Here is a 9,409-nt window from a genome sequence, read left to right as displayed (position 1 = left end):
TTTTATCTTATTATTGTTTATTTTTTATAATTATTTTCTTATTTTTTAATAATTTGTTTCTTTTTTTTACTTTTTAATTACCTTTTTATTTTTTTATTTCACATGTAAACGAAAAATCGTCTGCCTCACTCTACATTTAGCTCGGCTTGTACAAAGCAGGACTGAATGTAGAGGGCAACTTCCCCACAAGGACACCGCTGCCGCCCCTATGCGCCCTGCCGCCCCGAGGCCGGGCCTTGGTGGCCTTGTGGGGAATCCGGGCTTGACCCCAAGGCTCTGTGCTAGGTCCTATTCTACTTACCTGTTTGTAAGTGACATAACTGGTGGTTTGTTGGATATAGTATGGCATTTTTTCTGATGACACAGGTGGTGGTGGGGTAGAGGGGGTAGGGTTGATATTCATGGAAGTGTCTGTAACATGGAGAAGTGGAAATGGCAGTTGAAATGCAAAATACTGCAGTTTAGGAAAAAAAAGTCCTCTGACGCAGTACAGTTTTTGGGGGTAGAGTGATAGAACTACAGCAGAAAAAGATTTGGCGCTTCTTATTTCAGATGTTTGCGCAAACAGTGGGGCCTGGCATTGGGGAACATGAATAGAAATAAGTAAATTACTAGAGGGATCACCAGCAGGAGGAAGGAGGTCCTGATTCCTCTATATAGATCTTTATTATCACTAGAGGGATCCCCAGCAGGAGGCAGGAGGTCCTGATTCCTCTATATAGATCTTTATTATCACTAGAGGGATCCCCAGCAGGAGGCAGGAGGTCCTGATTCCTCTATATAGATCTTTATTATCACTAGAGGGATCCCCAGCAGGAGGCAGGAGGTCCTGATTCCTCTATATAGATCTTTATTATCACTAGAGGGATCCCCAGCAGGAGGCAGGAGGTCCTGATTCCTCTATATAGATCTTTATTATCACTAGAGGGATCCCCAGCAGGAGGCAGGAGGTCCTGATTCCTCTATATAGATCTTTATTATCACTAGAGGGATCCCCAGCAGGAGGCAGGAGGTCCTGATTCCTCTATATAGATCTTTATTATCACTAGAGGGATCCCCAGCAGGAGGCAGGAGGTCCTGATTCCTCTATATAGATCTTTATTATCACTAGAGGGATCCCCAGCAGGAGGCAGGAGGTCCTGATTCCTCTATATAGATCTTTATTATCACTAGAGGGATCCCCAGCAGGAGGCAGGAGGTCCTGATTCCTCTATATAGATCTTTATTATCACTAGAGGGATCCCCAGCAGGAGGCAGGAGGTCCTGATTCCTCTATATAGATCTTTATTATCACTAGAGGGATCCCCAGCAGGAGGCAGGAGGTCCTGATTCCTCTATATAGATCTTTATTATCACTAGAGGGATCCCCAGCAGGAGGCAGGAGGTCCTGATTCCTCTATATAGATCTTTATTATCACTAGAGGGATCCCCAGCAGGAGGCAGGAGGTCCTGATTCCTCTATATAGATCTTTATTATCACTAGAGGGATCCCCAGCAGGAGGCAGGAGGTCCTGATTCCTCTATATAGATCTTTATTATCACTAGAGGGATCCCCAGCAGGAGGCAGGAGGTCCTGATTCCTCTATATAGATCTTTATTATCACTAGAGGGATCCCCAGCAGGAGGCAGGAGGTCCTGATTCCTCTATATAGATCTTTATTATCACTAGAGGGATCCCCAGCAGGAGGCAGGAGGTCCTGATTCCTCTATATAGATCTTTATTATCACTAGAGGGATCCCCAGCAGGAGGCAGGAGGTCCTGATTCCTCTATATAGATCTTTATTATCACTAGAGGGATCCCCAGCAGGAGGCAGGAGGTCCTGATTCCTCTATATAGATCTTTATTATCACTAGAGGGATCCCCAGCAGGAGGCAGGAGGTCCTGATTCCTCTATATAGATCTTTATTATCACTAGAGGGATCCCCAGCAGGAGGCAGGAGGTCCTGATTCCTCTATATAGATCTTTATTATCACTAGAGGGATCCCCAGCAGGAGGCAGGAGGTCCTGATTCCTCTATATAGATCTTTATTATCACTAGAGGGATCCCCAGCAGGAGGCAGGAGGTCCTGATTCCTCTATATAGATCTTTATTATCACTAGAGGGATCCCCAGCAGGAGGCAGGAGGTCCTGATTCCTCTATATAGATCTTTATTATCACTAGAGGGATCCCCAGCAGGAGGCAGGAGGTCCTGATTCCTCTATATAGATCTTTATTATCACTAGAGGGATCCCCAGCAGGAGGCAGGAGGTCCTGATTCCTCTATATAGATCTTTATTATCACTAGAGGGATCCCCAGCAGGAGGCAGGAGGTCCTGATTCCTCTATATAGATCTTTATTATCACTAGAGGGATCCCCAGCAGGAGGCAGGAGGTCCTGATTCCTCTATATAGATCTTTATTATCACTAGAGGGATCCCCAGCAGGAGGCAGGAGGTCCTGATTCCTCTATATAGATCTTTATTATCACTAGAGGGATCCCCAGCAGGAGGCAGGAGGTCCTGATTCCTCTATATAGATCTTTATTATCACTAGAGGGATCCCCAGCAGGAGGCAGGAGGTCCTGATTCCTCTATATAGATCTTTATTATCACTAGAGGGATCCCCAGCAGGAGGCAGGAGGTCCTGATTCCTCTATATAGATCTTTATTATCACTAGAGGGATCCCCAGCAGGAGGCAGGAGGTCCTGATTCCTCTATATAGATCTTTATTATCACTAGAGGGATCCCCAGCAGGAGGCAGGAGGTCCTGATTCCTCTATATAGATCTTTATTATCACTAGAGGGATCCCCAGCAGGAGGCAGGAGGTCCTGATTCCTCTATATAGATCTTTATTATCACTAGAGGGATCCCCAGCAGGAGGCAGGAGGTCCTGATTCCTCTATATAGATCTTTATTATCACTAGAGGGATCCCCAGCAGGAGGCAGGAGGTCCTGATTCCTCTATATAGATCTTTATTATCACTAGAGGGATCCCCAGCAGGAGGCAGGAGGTCCTGATTCCTCTATATAGATCTTTATTATCACTAGAGGGATCCCCAGCAGGAGGCAGGAGGTCCTGATTCCTCTATATAGATCTTTATTATCACTAGAGGGATCCCCAGCAGGAGGCAGGAGGTCCTGATTCCTCTATATAGATCTTTATTATCACTAGAGGGATCCCCAGCAGGAGGCAGGAGGTCCTGATTCCTCTATATAGATCTTTATTATCACTAGAGGGATCCCCAGCAGGAGGCAGGAGGTCCTGATTCCTCTATATAGATCTTTATTATCACTAGAGGGATCCCCAGCAGGAGGCAGGAGGTCCTGATTCCTCTATATAGATCTTTATTATCACTAGAGGGATCCCCAGCAGGAGGCAGGAGGTCCTGATTCCTCTATATAGATCTTTATTATCACTAGAGGGATCCCCAGCAGGAGGCAGGAGGTCCTGATTCCTCTATATAGATCTTTATTATCACTAGAGGGATCCCCAGCAGGAGGCAGGAGGTCCTGATTCCTCTATATAGATCTTTATTATCACTAGAGGGATCCCCAGCAGGAGGCAGGAGGTCCTGATTCCTCTATATAGATCTTTATTATCACTAGAGGGATCCCCAGCAGGAGGCAGGAGGTCCTGATTCCTCTATATAGATCTTTATTATCACTAGAGGGATCCCCAGCAGGAGGCAGGAGGTCCTGATTCCTCTATATAGATCTTTATTATCACTAGAGGGATCCCCAGCAGGAGGCAGGAGGTCCTGATTCCTCTATATAGATCTTTATTATCACTAGAGGGATCCCCAGCAGGAGGCAGGAGGTCCTGATTCCTCTATATAGATCTTTATTATCACTAGAGGGATCCCCAGCAGGAGGCAGGAGGTCCTGATTCCTCTATATAGATCTTTATTATCACTAGAGGGATCCCCAGCAGGAGGCAGGAGGTCCTGATTCCTCTATATAGATCTTTATTATCACTAGAGGGATCCCCAGCAGGAGGCAGGAGGTCCTGATTCCTCTATATAGATCTTTATTATCACTAGAGGGATCCCCAGCAGGAGGCAGGAGGTCCTGATTCCTCTATATAGATCTTTATTATCACTAGAGGGATCCCCAGCAGGAGGCAGGAGGTCCTGATTCCTCTATATAGATCTTTATTATCACTAGAGGGATCCCCAGCAGGAGGCAGGAGGTCCTGATTCCTCTATATAGATCTTTATTATCACTAGAGGGATCCCCAGCAGGAGGCAGGAGGTCCTGATTCCTCTATATAGATCTTTATTATCACTAGAGGGATCCCCAGCAGGAGGCAGGAGGTCCTGATTCCTCTATATAGATCTTTATTATCACTAGAGGGATCCCCAGCAGGAGGCAGGAGGTCCTGATTCCTCTATATAGATCTTTATTATCACTAGAGGGATCCCCAGCAGGAGGCAGGAGGTCCTGATTCCTCTATATAGATCTTTATTATCACTAGAGGGATCCCCAGCAGGAGGCAGGAGGTCCTGATTCCTCTATATAGATCTTTATTATCACTAGAGGGATCCCCAGCAGGAGGCAGGAGGTCCTGATTCCTCTATATAGATCTTTATTATCACTAGAGGGATCCCCAGCAGGAGGCAGGAGGTCCTGATTCCTCTATATAGATCTTTATTATCACTAGAGGGATCCCCAGCAGGAGGCAGGAGGTCCTGATTCCTCTATATAGATCTTTATTATCACTAGAGGGATCCCCAGCAGGAGGCAGGAGGTCCTGATTCCTCTATATAGATCTTTATTATCACTAGAGGGATCCCCAGCAGGAGGCAGGAGGTCCTGATTCCTCTATATAGATCTTTATTATCACTAGAGGGATCCCCAGCAGGAGGCAGGAGGTCCTGATTCCTCTATATAGATCTTTATTATCACTAGAGGGATCCCCAGCAGGAGGCAGGAGGTCCTGATTCCTCTATATAGATCTTTATTATCACTAGAGGGATCCCCAGCAGGAGGCAGGAGGTCCTGATTCCTCTATATAGATCTTTATTATCACTAGAGGGATCCCCAGCAGGAGGCAGGAGGTCCTGATTCCTCTATATAGATCTTTATTATCACTAGAGGGATCCCCAGCAGGAGGCAGGAGGTCCTGATTCCTCTATATAGATCTTTATTATCACTTTTTAAAGTTATAGTTGTTTTTGAGACAGGTCAATCCTTAAATAGTATTTGTTCTCCCACAAAGCACCTTAGGACTTATTCACACGATTTTCTGGTCCAGATCTGGAGCAGATCTGCAGACGTGGTGCTATGCGTGCAGTGCGTTTTTAACACGTTCCAGTTAAAAAAAAAAATGTTTTTGTTGGGAGGGGGGCTGTCAGTATGTTAGCTGCAGTGCGGTGCATTTTCGTTACATTTTTTACGCGTTTGTGCATTTCTGGACCTTGGGCCGGACCGGACAAAATGTGACATGCAGTATTTTCTCTGTCCGGAACGGAACGGACTGTGCACGTGAGAACTGTAGCCCATAAAACACATAGGGATACATCAGGATGCATTTTGGCTGCAGGAGCGCACGGTTCTGGTCCGGACACAATCTGGGCGTCGTGTGAACAAGCCCTTATTCACCACATTAACCTCTGTTGATCCACCTTCAAGTATTGATTCACTCCACCTTCTAACGAAAGCCTGCTCACTTTTGTAGGTAGACCTTAAAAATAAATTTAGGTCAAACATATTTTTTTTTTCCCCTATAGGGATCACCTATAGGGATCACCAGCACACTCCTCTTTCTCCTCCTTTGCCAATGTATGTTACGTAGGTGAGCTCAAAGGAAAATGTATAAAACACAGAGCTTTGCATTGTAAAAGAAACTTTCTTTCAAAATCAGATTGAAAACACATTTCTCGGTGCAATATATACTATATGTGCATGATCACAGTGCTCACACGCAATCAATGAACTCTGTGACACGGTGGACTGTTGGAACACCTAGTCCTCCTTAAGGTGGCCATACACTTTACAACCATCGCAAGACCTTAGTCTTGCGATGGTTGTAAAGTAATAAAAAAAACGTACGATCTGCCCATCTTGGACAGGCAGATCGTACTTGCGATCATCGCAAGCCACGCCCCCTGAGGGGCAGGCTTTCGATGACCGCAATGCTGAACGGGCATGCTCCTTAGACAAAAGACGTGCGACCGTACAGTAGAAACGTTCGCACGTCTTCATTCACACTGCACGATTCTCGTACGATCGCGAGATTTCCTGCAATTCTCGTACAAGAATCGTGCAGTGTATGGGCACCTTTAAGGTTCCGTCATGCAACTCTGTACTGAAATGAATTTTATACCATTTTTTGGGGACAGATAGAGCTTTATTTTGGTGGTGTTTAGTCACCACTGCGGTTTTAATTTTTTTACTATATTTCAGGAAAAAATTTTTTTACATTGTGTTAGGAAACATTTATTATCACCCAATTTTTTGGTAAAGCATAAAAGACGGGGTCACGTCGGGTAAATAGACACCAAACATGTCAAGCTTAAAAATTGCGCACACTCGCAAAATCGCAAAAAAAACCCATACCCAAAATTGACCATAGGCGACGCTTTAAAAACTTTAAGGCCCCATTCACACTGAGCGTCATGAAAATCGTGCGATTTTGAGCGATATTGCGCGAGGAGCGATATTGAGCGACTTGTCACGCGACTTTTTCCTATTGGGCTGTATGCAATCAGGAGCAATATCGCTCGAAATCACTCGAAAAAAGGGTCATGTAGGAGCGACAAGCTACCAGCGACGAGCTACAAGTGATATTGAGCGATATTGAGCGGCGAGATGTGAACAGCTCCATTGAAATGGATTGGAGAAGCTACATAGAGCGATATCGCTGCAAAAATTGCTCGATAAATCGCTCAATGTGAATGGGGCCTTATAGCTCATCAGTTTGTTATCAGTGATTGATGGCTATAGAATTATTGCTCACACTGCGACGTTTGCGGCGATATCTAACATGTGCGGTGTAATGGGCGCAATCGTATCAGCTTCTCTCCAGCGTCTGAAGACGGAGAGTGACACAAGAATGCGGAAGTGATGTAATATACAACACTTTGACAGCGGAGAGGGGACCGGAGGGAGGTCTTGTACCGACCTCCCTTTGATCCCCTGTGACAGAGGCACTATGCGGGTCCCGGGCTCAGCGGACCCCGGGATCAGCGTGACAACGGGAGGGTGGGGGGTGGGCGGTTACTGGCCGACCGCCCATACAAGCGATCAGCCGGCTCGCTGCCCGCTTGATCGTGACCCGGCTTGTTCCCTACTTCTGCTCTGCACCCCTGCCAGCTTCACACATTGCTGACATCATATTCCAGGAAGTGACTGCCATCATCTTCCTTCAGACTGGTCCACCTGCATCTCCAGCTCCGGGTGTATCCACCTCATCAGGCACTCGTGCCCCTCTTCCGTCCCTACACCCTCTGTCCACCATTACCAGGGGTGTTTGGACAAGAGAAGCAAGGGAGGCCGCCCTCATCATCTCAGGCTCTTACCAGGTACAAGACCTTCTTGTTGCAAACTAGAGAAAGCTGCTGACTTCAGAATGGCAGAGCGTGCTTGTACAGGGAGTGTTTCGGTGAAATTATCTAATTTCCGACTGTATCTACTGTATATAGTTCAGGCTTGTTATGTGTAACCAGATTTACAGTGTTTTTTAATCTGCTATATAAACAAGTAGCTACAGCACTTCCTTATTTATCTTTCCGTTAATACCCTAAAATAATAATAATTATTTTTTTTGGCTTACTTTCACTGTAATAAGGAAGAAATGTTTGACTGGCAGCAGCAAACAACACTAATGACCGTCATTGTCTCGTATAAATGAACTCTAGAAACGGAGGCAGCTCTATTTAAAGGAGAACTATGGCGGTTAAGGCTTTTCCCCATAGGGTAACCGGAGGACACAAACTAGCGTCCTCCCGTCACCCTAGGCTCAGTATACCGCGAGCTACAGCTCGCGGTATACTGAGACGCCGTAGCTGAAGCGGATCCCGACAATTGTGCCGGGATCCGCCCAGCTGCGTGACTGACAGCTGGCTCTGCCTATCTAAAGGCAGAGCCAGCTGTACCCGCCCCCTCCCCGTCCGTTCCATCAGTCAGCGCTGGCGGATCGGAGTAGGGAGGGGGGAATCCAGCCCCTCCCCTGTCACGGCAGAGAGCCGTGACAGGATCGAGAGGTGAGCGAACGCCGGTATGTGTTCGCTCACCTCCCGATCTACTGAGCCGACCTGTGACAGTCTCATTGTCACAGGTCGGCTAGAACTATGAGGTGAGTGAAAAGCCCTTACCTCATAGTTCTCCTTTAACCAGATTTACAGCGTATCTTTTTTCAACCTGACTAACTATGTAATAGAGTACATTATTAGGGGTACAATGTTAGTCAGAACTAAGATTTTTTTTTTAGGTGATTGCCAAATGAGGAAAAAGTGTAGCCTGGTTGTGAAAAAGGTAAACAGAATCCGGGGGGCATCACTAGAGGGATCCCCAGCAGGAGGAAGGAGGTCCTGATTCCTCTATATAGATCTTTATTATCACTAGAGGGTAGGGTTGCCACCTTTTCTTCAAGCCAAACCCGAACACTATAGCGCTTCGCGGCAATTTTTTTGTAAAGTATACACTATGCATGTATTTTGTAAATAAATTACATTGGAGTTAATCACAAATTGCCAGTGTGCCACACGTCCTTAGGGATCTCCAGCAGGAGGAAGGAGGTCCTGATTCCTCTATATAGATCTTTAGTTATCACTAGAGGGATCCCCAGCAGGAGGAAGGAGGTCCTGATTCCTCTATATAGATATTTAGTTATTACTAGAGGGATCTCCAGCAGGAGGAAGGAGGTCCTGATTCCTCTATATAGATCTTTAGTTATCACTAGAGGGATCCCCAGCAGGAGGAAGAAGGTCCTGATTCCTCTATATAGATCTTTATTTATCACTAGAGGGATCCCCAGCAGGAGGAAGGAAATCCTGATCCCTCTATATAGATCTTTAGTTAGTTTCAGACAAGTTCCTTTGACAAAAGTTGATTGATGACTGTACCACACCGGTTGAATTTCGGCCAAGTCAGCAGGAGTCATCCAAATTTCAAGCTTCCAAATACTAAATAGCAGTAAAAAGTCCCTTTTATAAACAGATATTATTTAATATTTAGAGGATGGCCTCACTTGTTTCCTCTTACAGATGGGAAATGGAGCCTACACAGAGATACTAGCTTTTAAACACCAATGAAGGAGCCCTATTTCTACCACCAGCCAGTACCAAGCCACGGGCATATTTCTCTCCCATTGACCACTAAAGCACGGGTATTTTCTATGCCCACACATAACTGGAGCCGGGGCATTCTCTCTCTCTGCTGCCCCAAGGCCAGGTTCCTCAATGTGCCCCCCTACCCGCCAAAA

The sequence above is a fragment of the Nanorana parkeri genome, unplaced genomic scaffold, assembly GCF_000935625.1.
Source record: "Nanorana parkeri isolate BGI_ZX_2015 unplaced genomic scaffold, ASM93562v1 scaffold731, whole genome shotgun sequence".
NCBI classification, from domain to species: domain Eukaryota; kingdom Metazoa; phylum Chordata; class Amphibia; order Anura; family Dicroglossidae; genus Nanorana; species Nanorana parkeri.
The sequence above is the reverse complement of the archived record's forward strand: the minus strand, read 5'-3'. Positions refer to the sequence as shown.